Raw genomic sequence first — 14,647 nt, forward strand, 5'->3', positions numbered from 1 at the left:
TATGGATTGTGATGAGTTGTATGAGCCCCTAATAAAACGATTTTAAAAAATTGTAAATGCTGAACCACGTGAGACCCCAATTTCAGTAGCCATTGCATCAGTGGCAATTTTACCATCTACTACCAGATTTCAGGACATCTGTAAAATGGGGACAATAAATGCACCTACTTACAGAATTTCTGTGGAGATTAAATGAGTTAATATAGTGTATATACCTAGCATTCAGCAATGGCATGTAGAAAGTGATTGTGTTTGCTTGTGTTAAATCTGACATGGGCCGACAGCTCAAGGACACATGCATGTAAGTCGATTCATTCAATGCAGTGTGGTGCTGCAATGGCAGACACCAAGAGCAGAATTTTCAGAGGGACAGATTCCTAAATGTCCCCTTTCTACCATTCAGTTCTATCCCTCCCAGGCACAGCCAAACTGTTTCCATCTTTTCCAAGGCTATTACCTCATTCCCACTCTTCATCCAAATTACTCTGTGATAAAATGACTGTCTCCTCCACCCAAGGCCCTCGGACTTCTCCAGTGTGTACAAAAAGCCAGAGCCCCATGTCAGACTAGGGGTCAACTTTCTCCATCAACTCTGCAGACCCTCTGGGTGTTAAACATTTGCCCGAGACAAATGAGATTATGATCCCCTTTGAAGAGAGAGGGGAGAAGAGGCAATCTTCACCTGGCTCTGGACAGGGATCTGCATGTGCCTGACTGCACACAAGGCAGACGCGCCTCTGACCTGTTCTCTTTCTTGTTCATTTCAGAGTGAAAATTCACCAGCGAGAAACCAATTAGCATCCTGGATAAACAAGTTCCAAGCCTTCTGGAACCAATTCATGCACACCGGCAGCATCTGCTTTGGGACAGTGTTCTAATTGAGTCCAACCCGGGCTGTTAGCATGTGTTAATCATGGCCCCAAGTGGAGAGTGAAAAGGGGAGGGAAGAAGCTCTGTCCGTCTTTTATCTCCGACTTAGAGGAAGGCAATTAAGAGAGAGGATGATTGGCCAGAGGGGTCATAGGTCATTGAAGGAGAAACTACCTAGGTAGCTGTGTTGCTGGCTTACACACAAACGAGGAATAAGTAAAACCAATCTTTCTTGTGCACTTATTAGGTTCATCATCAGGAATTATTTTATGTTTTTGGTGAGTAAATAGATTAAATCATGAGAATGGCCTGCTATTATTATTGGTGTTAGCTGCCATCAGTCAGTCTTGGTCCGTGGGTGCAGAACAGAACTCCTCCAGAGAGGCTTTGGGAAGCAGGTCACCAACCTTGTATTCCAAGGCTCCCGCCATTTGGCTAGTAGTCAAGTGCTTGATGTTTGGCTACTTGTGGACTAGCTACAAGTGAGTAAGTGTCCGTGATAATCATAAACTTCACAGTTCTGTTTTAGATCCTGTGGACATATAGTAGCAACTGATATTCCAAACACAAACCATTGCCATCATGTGAATTCTGACTCAAAGCAACCGTATAGGACAAACTCCTTTGGGTTTTCAGGACTATACTTTTTTATGGCAACAGATAGCTGCATCTTCTGGCGGCTGGTAGGTTGGAACTGCCAACTGTACAATTAGCAGTCCGGAACTTAACCCACGGTGTCACCGGGACTCCACACGTCCTCTTAGAGCAGGAAGGGAATTGGAAGTTATATTTGTGGCAATACCTCAACATTTTCTGAGTTCATTGGAGTTCACCTTTGTACCTACCTCCATTTCTTAATTTTTAATTATACAGTAATACGTAGAGTAATGGTAATAGCCATAGCATATTATACAAGGCAAGCATTATACTGTTTTATATGCTTTACCTCAATACTCACATGCGTCCAATGAGACGAGGACTATGATAATCCTAATCATTATTTAGAGGAATGAAAAACTTCTAGGGTTTGTTTTTCGTCGTGATCTGTGTAGCTAGGGAGAGAAACCTGGGTCAAAAGCAAGCAGAGAGACTGAAAGCTGAAAATGTACACTTTGAGCATTGGCATAGCATTCGACCTTTTATTTCGTGCTTTCAAATTGCTCCAGGTTCTTTCTGAAATGAGAGCGTGTATAATTCACCAGTGATGTGTTCCCAATCCTCACAGCAACATTGTGAGATTAGCATAATTGTCCCCATTTTCCAATTTGAAAAACTCAGCGGCTCATAGAGATTAGGCAAGCTTCCCAGGACGACATAGCTAGGTGCAGACTGGGATCCACAGTGTCCTTACGCATTTTTCTAGAGCACGCTTTCTCAGCACTGTGCTTTCTGAAAAGTTAGTGCTCCTGCCAGTGGGCTCAGTCACTGAGTGAAGGGCATGCACTATTTGTAAAGGCATAGAGGATCCAGAGAGAAAAAGGTTCCCAAAGACATTCCTTACTGTTTGAGTGGAGAGGCAAGACACGCATGGAGACATGCGCTGATGACAGAAGAAATGTATCAGAGCAGTACACCTGGAAATGAAGGGATTCCGTTCTCGCATGTCAGTGGGAAAGTCAGGTTCCTTGCCAATGCAGGGGACGCAGAGCTTCTGTTAAAGATAATGGTATAACTTAGAACAGATAGGGAGATAGTTTATTAATGAACATCATTAATATAACTGAAATATACATGGGAAAGTGGCAGAAATGTCAAATGCTTTGTTACACATATTTACCACAAAAAAGAACATTAAAAAAGAGAGCGATTTGTACCCAAAGTATATGCACAAACTACTGACTGAACAGAGGAAGCAACGACTGCCTGCATGGGCCTCCAAACCCCAACCATGATCAATATAAACGCTCCCATTCAGAACCCTTCATTGCTGCGACATGTCTGTCTCCTCCGTTTTCTTTCTGCAAATTGAGCGTGCATGCACTTCATTATGACTTTGCTTGAGGGCTGGAGAATTTATGCCTTGCATCCCTTCTCTCCAATATATGTATCACTGCAATGTGTTGAGCTGCCTCATTACCTAAATGCTTCTGGTCAACAAGCAGAATGGGGCTGCTCGAGTCGACGATATACCTTCTTACTATACCCTAGCAGTGCCATCCCCATCTCAATTCCAAAGGCCCAGCAACTTCCACTGGAGTGTGGCAACTCCATTTCCCTCCAATATTAATAATTATGACATTAGAAGGGTGATCTGCTGTGATTCAGCCTTTCGATTTGCAGGCTGGTGGCTGCATATCAATGGCATGATTAGGCAAATGAAATCAGATTGGCACTGTTATGAAATATTTACATGGCCAGAATGCATATGCTTCAATCTCATTGTTCCCATTATTAAGCCATTTTATAATCTCATAACATTTAGACTCACACTTTGCATTTCTAATTAACTTGAGGAGTAATTTCTCTGGGAATTAATTGCAACTTGTGCATTCTTATACACACAAACTCTCTGAGAAACAAACTCTGGTTGGCAATCATGCGATTCACTCCCCACATGGACTCCAGGCAGATTTCTGGTGTCAACCGCCCTCCCGGTTAGTTGGAAGAAGTGGCTGGGGACATGGATTTCCATTAACATTTGGTGACAGAAATCACAAACAGGAACATTCTGAGTGCAAGAGTTTTTGTTTTGTTTTATAGGAACTCAGTTTTTCCTGCATAATATTTTACAGAGAATCAGTTTGATATAGGGCCATGATGTTTGGATTACCAAATTTCATCATGGAGCAGTAACCTTTTCTAAAATGATGATAAAAATGTGTAACACCTAAGTAGCCATTCCATCCCACACCTGTCAGCTTGTCATACTAGAATAACTCGTATGTTATGTGATGCTAGAAACTAAATATGATAGTAAGAGTTTGTATCAGTCTGGCCGGGTGGGATTCCTGGCGGTTTGGCAGGTAAGGACTGGTAAACCTTCACGATGTCACCAACACAAGGTCATCGCTCCATAATGGGATCTGCTGTGAGCAGCCAATCAGGTATCATGAGATTAGGGTGGATTGCCTTACTCAGGTCACAAGCCTGACGTAATTGAAAGGAAATTTTCTCAGGGCTGAGGCCTACTTCCAAGGAGCCCTGCAGGCATAGTGGTTGTGTGTTGCAATGCTAATTATAAGGTTAGCAGTTTGAAGCCACCAGCCACTCTGAGGGATAAAGATGAGACTTTCTACTTCCATAGAGAGGTGTAGTCTCAGAAACTCACCAGGACAGTTCTGCTCTGTCCTATAGGGATGCTATGAATTGGAATGGACTGGTGGCAGCGAGTTTGATTTTTTTGCTTTGTGGTCTACTTCCAAGTAAGTGGATGCTATAGAAAAGCAAGAGAAAGGTAACATCATGATAAATGGACAAAACGTTGAAGTTGTCAAGAATTTTGTCTTACTTGGATCCACAATCATTGCTCATGGAAGTAACAATCAAGAGATCAAAAGAAGAGTTGTATTGGGTAAGTCTGTTGCACAATACCTCTTTAGAGTATTAAAGAGCAAGGATGTTGCTTTGAGAACTAGGGTGCACCTGACCCAAGTTGTGGTGTCCTCCATTGCCTCATATGCACGTGAAAGTTGGACATTGAATAAGGAAGACTGAGAAGAATCGATGCTCTTGAATCGTGGGGCTGGAGAAGGACACTGACAGTAACATGGACTATTAAAAAGGCAAACCAATCTGTTTTGGAAGAAGTAAGACCAGAGTCCTCCTTAGGGACAAGGATGACAGGACTTCATATTACATCTGTTGGACATATTGTCAGGAGAGGCCAGTCGCCGGAGAAGGACATTGTGTTTGGTAAAGTGGAGGGGCCGCCCTCCAAGAGATGGATTGACACGCAACTGCATCAATGAGCTCAGTCCCAGGAACACTTGTGAGGCTGGTTCCGGAACAGGCATTGTTTCATTAGGCTGTGCATAGGATCGCTATGGGTCAGCGCCGACTTGATGGCACCTAAGCACGACAGCAACATAGAAAAGCTTGCTCGGCATTTGGCTTGAATGTTCATCTAGCTCATTGACCTCTGGTTCTATAGATTTGAACCATGTTGCCTGCTGATTCTGAGAGTCATTAGTAGCCAGCCATTTGGCTTGTCATTTGACATGCTGCCTGGGACTCATTTGCCTTTTCAGTCACGAGGTTAACTTAGTAACTCTTGGAGTCAGGAAGCCTCGAGCATTACATCTGACCCACAGCTTTGGATCTTTTCTGACGTACTGAGAGCCACTTTCTTTATATAAAGTTCTGTGCGTACATACATATATAAACGCCACTGGTTTGCTTCTCTAGAAAACTCCATCTAAGACACTATGCCACTAGTATTTCAAGTACCAGCAGGTCACTCTTGATGGGCAGGTGGGCTTGTTTTATATTGAATCATAAACAGTAGAAAATAAAGTTCTTTTAGCATTTTATTTTTCCCTTGTAGGTTTGTCCTCTGCATCCATTTTCCTGTGTTGGAACTGTTAGTTTTACTTTAAGACAAATTATTTCTTTTCTTAAGTAAAGCATACTCCACTTACAAAGTTGTCATAAACACAAAACCTGTCCAAAGGAATTAATTTCATTCTGTAATATTAAGATTATCCAACTTAAGCTCCCACACTGCCATCCAGTCAGTTCTTACTCACAGCGACTTTACAGCGAAAGGAGAACGGCCTCTGTGGGTTCCAAGACTGAATCTTAACAGGACTAGAAAGTGTCTTCTGCCTTCCGTGGAGCACCTGGTGCTTTCAGAGGGCTGACCTTGGGGTTGGCAGTCCAAAGTAACCTGTAATGCTACTAAGGCTCTTAGAAGTGCTCATTTGTCAGTAAGCTAAATCAGAGTACGTTTCTAGAAGAAGTAGTATCATCTAATTTTAAAATATCATTTGGAAGTAAAAAGTATATTTTCATAATACAGTGTTTTGTACGCTTCATAATGTTTTTAGGGAAAGCAATTTAGAATAAATTGTTTCTTTGAAAGACCTTATTATACTAATCAAAAGAACTAGTTTATCTTTCTAGTGCCCTTCTCAGATGGACTTATCGCCATCAAAATTTATGCAAACCAGGTCAGAATGGACATTTTCTTCTTACCAATAGTGAAGCATATCATTTGGTTTCTCAAACAAACCCAATGCCATCACGTTAATTCCAAATCATAGTGACCCTATAGGACAGAGCCTTCAAGGCTGCAATCCGAATGGAAGCAGACTGCTATACTCCTCTCCCACATTAGCATAGAGTTATTGGTGGACTCAAACCACCAACCTTTTGACCATCAGCCAAGTGCTTAACCACAATACCTGTAGGATTCCTTTAATTTTCAGAGTCACAGGGAACACTAAGATTCCTTGTAGGAACCCTCACTAATATACACAAAATGTAGGTTAACTGAGTTAGTTTATTGTGCCAACCTGGCCAATAAACACATGTGGGGTTAATTGAAGGGTGGAGGGATAAATGCTCGCCTTTCTAGTTCTCAGGTCTCTTGCTTTGTGATGGTTAGACCAGGGTGCAGCTGCCTTAGCCGTTCCCAGCTGTGGCTTGCAAGACTGAGTTCCTGCAAGACATCCCCAAGGAGAAGCCACAGGGACCTACCCCGATGCAGCCCTGGGTGCTGGAGCACCCATGTGGAGACCCCTGCTGACATGCTTACACATTTACTGACTCAGCTTTCCTCCTGCAGTCAGCGTCATTGCGGCTGTTTTGTGAGATGGAGGAGGACTTTGTGGATTGGTGTTGGACATATGGGTTAATAGGTTAATGTTGGCTTTGTGGGCTTGGGCAGCACGGGGTTGGGATGTTTTCTTGATGCTCACTTAACCTTTATATAAAACTTTCTTGTACATGAGTTTCTGTGGATTTGTTTCTCTAAAGTACCTAGACTACTACAGAACCGGCGTCCCAGACAAAACATCTCCAAGAGAACAGATCAACATTTGTAAACAGAACCAACATTCTTTTTAACGTATAGCACAAAAATAAAACAAATTTTCAGGGGAAAAAGCACAAATGAAAATTTGTTTGCTCAAAATGATCACTAAACTTTTAAATTAGTTCTTGAATATTCAGTGTGAAGTAGAAACCCCAAACTAGTGTCCTGGCTGTAGGAAAATTCAGGCTCATTTTCAAGGATGTTCAAGCTTTGATTTTTCAGAGTCAAATGAAATGCTTCGCAGAGAGTGAATCTTCTGAAATTCTGTAATGTGTAGCGAATTAAAAAATGGCCACATTAATTTTTTCCAGGCTTAATTTTTTTTTTAGGTTGGGGTGAGTTGGGGTAGGAAAGTTTATTTATATAGTCAATATTTTGGGGTACCCAAAATGTGAAAGGTACTAGAATAGGTATGATAGACACAAACATTATCTTTGTACAAATCATGTGCTTGTATCAAATCACTTATAATCATGCAGCACTAAAGTAAGCATAGCAATAAATGGTAAACAGTTACATAGAGTATATATAATAGATTAAATTAATTATTGACATCCAAGGGAATTCCCAAGGAGCCTTGATGGCATAGTGAAATCTTGAGCTGATAGCTGAAAGGTCAGTGGTTCAAACCCTCCAGGCTGTCTTAATGAGACTATGCCGAGCAGAGAGGCACAAGTAAATGGCAGATCCAGAGTGCTTGTCTATATAGCTCTATACATAAGGGAAATTTGCATTGCTCCTTAAAACGGCAATTCCCAGTTTCAGAGAAGGTTTGAGTATGCTCAAATTTTGGTCACTTGGGTTCAGTAAAATCCTGACAAGGAAACATTTTGGTGTATGGATCATATCTTATTTAAAGCATCCACACCCAAGAGTTGTAGAGGTATTGTCTTGAAACCAGCCAGCAGGCTGAACCTTCTGGCCTGTCCTCTGAGTCAGCTTATCCTGATGTGAGAATCTTTAACTGTAGTTTACTGCTGACAACTGCCCTACTAGCTTTTATAGGCCATTCTGTGCTCTTTATTTTGCAGCTGATAGTGCCCAAGACTTCACAAACTTAAAAACTCCTGAGACCACTTATGCAGAACCTCACACTGCTGTCACCATCAGAGACAAATAGAAACTCTTGCAAGAGATAGAACCAGAACCTCACACTCCTGCAACAAGTGGAGGCAAACTCTTGTAAGAGACAGAGAAAAAAATAACAAAGGAGAGCTTATTAGGCCAGAGTTAAGCACAAGCAATTCCTCTTGAGATTTACAAATCTGCAGATACAACCAAACACTCTTAAAAGCCAAAAACCAAACTCACTGCCACCATGTTGATGCTGTCTCATAGCACAACCCAAGAGACTGTAATTCTCTCTCTCTCTCTCTTTTTAATTAATCATTTTATTGGGGGCTCTTACAGATTTATAACAATCCATCATTCAATTGTAATAAACACACTTATACATATGTTGCCATCAATATTTCCAAAGTATTTTCTTTCTATTTGAGCCCTTGGTAGCAGCTCCTCTTTTCTCTTCTCCCTCCTCTCCCCTACGATCCTCATAAATCCTTGATCAATTATATATTGTTATTGTTATTTCATGTCTTATATTGTACATTGTCTCCCTTCACCCACATTTCTATTACTCATCCCCCTGGGGGTTGGCCATATATCCAATCTTGTGATGGGTTCCCGTTTCTCCCAGCTCTTATCTGCTCCAATGTATGTACTCTCGTCTAGCCAGGATTTGTAAGGTGGAACTGGGTCATGGTAATAGGGGGAGGAGGCTTTCAGGAACTAGAGAAATGATGTGTGTTTCGTGCTGTACTGCACCCTGGTTGAATGGTCCCTTCCTTGTAACCCTTCTGTGGGAGGATGTCCAATTGTCTACAAATGGGCTTTGTTTGGGTCTCCACTCCAACCCCCCTCTTTCACATCAATATAATTGTTTGTTTTGTATCTTTTGATACCTGGTACCAGATCCCATCAACACCTCATGATCACACAGGCTGGTGTGCTTCTTCCACGTGGGCTTATTTGCTTCCCTGTTAGATGGCTGCTTTTTTTTAACTTCAAGCCTTTAAGACCCCAGACACTATATCTTTTGATAGCCAGGTACCCTCTGCTTTCTTCACATTTGCTTATGCACCCATTTTGTCTTCAGCGATCATGTCAGGAGGGTATCAAAAAGTGTCAGGTTATTAGAACAAAGTGTTCTTGTGTTTAGGGAGGCCTTGAGTAGAGGCCCAAAGAGACTATAACTCTTTATGGGAGTAGAAAGTTTTGTCTTTCTCTTGTGAAGTGGCTGGTGGTTTCAAATTAGTCTTGCAGTTAGCTCAACCACCACGCCACCATTCCTAGAGGAGCTAAATACAATCTTTAGATATATGCAAGAGCTCATTCTAGAATCTATTTTCAGTTTCTTAAAAGTTCGACTACTATTCTATCACAGGCCCTCTCCACCCCATCCTTTAGAAGGCAGTCTAACTTATACCTAGAGATAACAACTGCCGGATTTTTGTGTGTGTGTGTGTGTGTGTGTGTGACAAAACAAAAGAAGGAGACTTTAATAGCAATAATAATAAATCACACAGAGAAAATTGTAATAGAAGGTCCCTGCTAGCTACACCAAAACTCAGTACTCAGAATCCAGACGTGCTTACCGCACAGGGTCTCTGGGATCCATAGTGATGGCAGGGCACAAGAAACTCCTTATCTGGCACCTATTCTAAGTACTCAACCTTCAGGAGTCCCACCATAAAAGACGGCTTCAGATCCCAGCTTTGTTGCCATATTGTGCTGGGGAAAAGACCCCATGTTTAAACATGTTATGCAGAGACCCCTTTTGTTATTGTTGGGTGCCATCAACTTGTTTCCAACTCATAGCAACCTATGCACAACATAATGAAACCCTGCCTGTGTCGGTGCCCTCCTCACAATGGTGCCTGTGCCTGAACCCATGGCTGTGGCCACTGGGCCAATCCATCTCCTTGAGGGCCTTCCTCTTTTTCCTTTTCTCTTTCTCCCTCTTTTGAGATGCACCTCCACATTACCCAGTACAATGTCCTTCCCCAGGGATTGTTCTCTCCTGACAACATGTCCAAAGTGGGGAAGATGAAGTCTCGCCATCCTTGCCTCTAGGAGCACTCTGACCTTACTTCTTCCAACACAGATTGCTTTGTCCTTTGAGCAGTGCGTGGTCCTTTCATTGTTCTTCTCCAGCACCACAATTCAAATGCATCGATTTGGACTTACTGAATGTTCAACTTTCACAAGCCTACGAGGAGAAGACCATGGCCTGGGTCAGGTGCACCTTAGTCCTCAAAGTAACATCCTTGCTTTTTAATACTCTAAAAAGGTCTCGTGCAGCAGATTTACCTAATACAACTCATCTTTTAATCTCTTCATTGCTATTTCCATGACACTGATTATAGATCCAAGCAAGACAAAATCCTTGGCAACTTCAACCTTTTATCATGATGTTACCTATTGGTCCACTTGTGAGGATTTTGGTTTTTTCCATTGAGTTGTAATTCATACTGAAGACTGCAACCCTTAATCTTCATCAACACGTGCTTCAAGTACTTTTCACCTTCACCAAGGAAGGCTGGGTCGTCTGCACCACGCAGGTTGTTAGTAAACTTTCCTCCGATCCTGATGCCATGGTCTTCTTCATATAAGCCAGCTTCTCTGATGGTTTGCGCAGCACACAGATTGAACAAGTGTGGTGAGAGGATACAGCCCTCTGGAGCACCATTTCTGATTTTAAACCATGCAATAAATAAGCATTCCCTTGTTGTCTTCAGCCAAGTGCCTCTTGATCCATGTACATGTTCCTCCTGAGCACAAGAAAGGGTTCTGAAATTAAGTTTCAAATAGCACAGAGACAGAAGAAACATAAATATCTGGATGAAGGAAACTATCAGCAGGAGACTGATGGAACCTGCTGACCCACAGCCATGGTTCATATATGCAACAGAGAACAGAGGAAATAGATGGCAGGATCACACACAAGTAGTGGCACGTCAGTCCACCACTGAAGCAGGAAAAGGACCAGGACAGGGATACAAGTGCAGCTTTGAAAAAGGGTATTGATCGGGTCTGTGACTCATGATCAGGGAGCCCTAAGTTATAGTCACCAGGACCCCAATATTTAAGTTTAAGTTGATAATATGTAGCTATTTTAGGGATACAGCCATGTATGTTCCCTGGTTCTTTGTGTAAGCCTGAGGGTAAATTGCCTCTCCTTGGGCTTTTGCCCCTCCCCGCCCTCCCTCCTTCAGTCTGAGCACAACCACATTGCTGGTTTGATAGTCAGCAAGCACTGGATCAGTAGCAAAGAAATCAAGTGGCACCTGAACTTATCCCACTCACAATGGACGTAGCACTCTCATTGTAAGCCCCAGCCTCCCACAAAGAGCTTTAGAATTTAAACTCTAATGTAGTTGTAGGATGTTCTCTTAGCTCCCTGGGACCACAGGAATCCTGAATGTGCATCTACGAAGGCCATGATCCTTCCTCTAACTAGGAAATAAATACTCCGCTTTCCCTATTCCATAGGACTATACTTAGTTCTGAGTTAGAGAAAGGATGTTCATGAGAAGCATGTGGAGTTTTACTGGTAACAACCGAGGGCCGGGTTACTTGCTGCTCTGGAGAAGACTCTCTGATTCATTGGAAGCTCAGCTTGTCTTCTACGCGAGGGCTCTTCCTCCCTCTCTCCCTTTTCGATCCGCTCACCTCAATACCAGGTGTCTCCGGGTGGTGAAAACTGTTATTGCTGCATTAGAGCTTTGCTACTGAGCACAACTGAGCGCTGGGTTTGTGGAAGTCTGCCATTTACAGTGGGGGCCCTGTAACCATTTTGAGTCTCTAAGCAGCTTCAGCCTCCCTTGATGTTTTTCTGACCATTGACCAGCAATGTAAAAAGCTTTGCCCTCAGACAGAATGCTTTCCATGACTCCTGTAGGCAGGCCAGGGACAGGAAGTCTAGCCCTCAGGAACTTGCCTATGTATGGTCTTGAGTGAATTTGGGATACTGAAGCAGGAGGGGTCATGGTATGGTACGTTATCAATTGAGCCGCTAACCACAAGACCGGCAGTTTACCCACCAGCCGTGCTGCAGGAGAAAGTTGAGGCTTTCTACTCCTGTAAATACTTAAAGTCTCAGAAACGCCAAAAGGCAGTTCCATCCTGTGCTATATGGTCACTGAATTAGAAGTGACTCATTGGCAGTGAGTTTTGATTTTTTTTTTTTTGAGCCCTCTAGTCATAAGTCAGAGGGCCCTGGACCAATCTCGTAAGCTGTTCTTATCTGTAACACTGCTGTGGTCCCTTTCTTACCTCTGTTGTCCTGTCTGCAACTGCAATGACTGTCCTTTGTTTTCCATGCTTTATAACTTGGTCGTGTGGCCTTGAGTTCTTGATCACCGTTATAGTCTTATGCTGATGGACTCCCCTTCTGGAGGATTGGCGTTGTCCTCCTTAAGACTTAATACATGGGTCTCTAAAACTTCTATTTGAATCCAAGATCTCTTGTTTTCCTTGAACTTGTCTGCTAAGCAAATGATGAACCGTTTGAGTCTACCCACAGTCTCAAGGCCGCCTCAGAAGACAGCAATCTAGCAGTGATGAAGCAGCTGCTGAAACAGTAGACAGTGCACTTCTCCGGAGTATGCCTCCGGGGGCCATGAGGCAGAATCTAGGGCTTGCTGCAACGCTTGCTTTCTTGTTGTCTTGCTTTGCTTTGTCTACCTTAACCAGAAGGTCAACAGCACCATGTGGTCCGTGGGGTTGACCTGGGTTTTCCTTGGACCACAGTGCATCTTGGAGCATTACTACCCTCACAATTCTCTTTGACTTGTGTGTGTGTGCTATGCACATGTTTTGTGTTCCAATAGCCTTCCCCCCTCCCTTCCTAATGGGTGAAGTTGGCAAAGCTTCCATAAATTACTTTATTGAGATGAATGAGGATGGCTAAATGAGAGGAGATGCTTTCCATAATTTGCCTCAAACAATCACTTAATGGCTGCAGGAAATTTCCGCGAAATGGGTGAATAGCGTGGGTCCATTTTCTCAGCCCCTCAACGAAAGCAAAGGCTGCTGCTTTTCATATCTAGGCAGCAAACAAAAAGTGGTCTTTATCCTCGCACACCAAATCTGTGTGCCACTAAAGTGCAAGCCCTGACAGGAATTTCAATTATTTAATCAAAAAGAAAATGAAAGAGGTCTTAAGTGTTGTGATTCGAAGACAGCCTTTTCATAGACCAATCTAGCGGGTGCTCACATTGAATATGAAGCGAAATGGGAAGGAAATTAAGGCAGCTTCAGCTTAAATCATGTGATTGCAAATAGTAAATTAGTTTCTTGATGTTTTCATTTAAGTGTTTAAGTGGAAGGTTTTATTCCTAATGTAGTGTAGTGCCTCAGAAGGAAACCCTCAGAAGGTTCCAGCTTCCTGTCCTTCCATCAGCGCAGCATTTGCCCTGGGGAGGGAGAGGGAGGACGCGGGCCGAGACGGAGAGAGAAGGGAGGCACATCTCAGTCTCCGGAAGGTGCTTTTGTTTCAAATTGCCACCAAAGTACGCTTTCACAGCCCGCTCATTAAACGAGCAGACGAGTAACGTCTGCTGAAATGTACTAAGCGCAGGGCATTTAATTTGTTAGGGAAATCAGGGGCTGCATTAGTCCGCGCAGATAAATGGCAACGCCAAGCAGCCTGCTGTCATTTTGTTGGCTGTGGACTCGCCAATTTGTTTTGAAGGGTGAAGCAAAAGACGGTCACCTTTGAGTTACAGAGTGCCACTCTGCCTTCCCAATGCTTCTGGGTGTTCTGCGGGGGCTGGAAGCCAGCCGATGGGCGAGTAATCTCTGGGGGAAGTTCTAATTAGGACGGACTGGGTGACCTCCGCCTGGTGCAACAAGTAGCTGGAGGTCATTGCTTGGCAAGTAAGCATCCCTTTGTGTTTGTAATTAGCTTTGATTACTCAGGTGGGAGCTTATTCTGGTGCAGCGCTGGAGGTCAGGCTCCGGGTTCACGTCACAGACAAATAGTGAGTGGACTTATAATACCAAATTAGTCAAATGAGAGGCAAGCTCACCAGCCACGCCTCCTGCAGCCCACAGTGGGGGGAGCGTGGGCGGAGGAGACTTGTCTTTGAAACGGCTGCGGTCTTGACTGCTATGGTGACGGCCCCTTTGTGGTTAGGAACCAGGCGATTGCACCTTTCAGTTCCAATCCCCCAAGGTGCACCTCCTCCTGGAAGTATTTCTCGTTCACCTCAGGCCAGTAGTTGGTTAAGTGTGGGGAGGTGGGGTGGGGGGGTGTCAACCCCACCAGCTGCTCTACCTGAGAAAGTTGCGGTTATCTGCTCCCCTAAAGACTTACAGGAAACCCTGGGGAGCAGGTCCACTGTAGTGTCATCATGGACATGAGTCCGAAGGACAGTGTTGTTGTGGTTTTTTTTCGGGGGTGGGGTGGGGGGTGGGGGGTGGGAGGGGTTCCCCTCGTTGTTGTTCAGGCCAAGGCAGCTATTTTTTCCTGAGGACCGTGTTGCTTTTAGGATCCTGAGTACTACAGACCTTACTTTTAAAAAAATTGTTTAATTTTTTTGTGGTCGAATATCATTTTTGCTCTTTCCTTTTTTTTATGGAAAATTTCTACAAATAGAAACACCAACACAATAACAAGGAATTCCCATGTATTTGCCACCAAAATTTAACTTTTCTTGTTTATTGCATTTTCCCTGTGAGAAAATTAAATCCGCTCCTCTCCTCTCCCTCTCCTCCCCCTCCCCCTCCCCCTCCCCCTCC

The sequence above is a fragment of the Echinops telfairi genome, unplaced genomic scaffold (genome assembly GCF_000313985.2).
Source record: "Echinops telfairi isolate 266 unplaced genomic scaffold, ASM31398v2 ScPeMD7_5167;HRSCAF=5991, whole genome shotgun sequence".
NCBI lineage: Eukaryota > Metazoa > Chordata > Mammalia > Afrosoricida > Tenrecidae > Echinops > Echinops telfairi.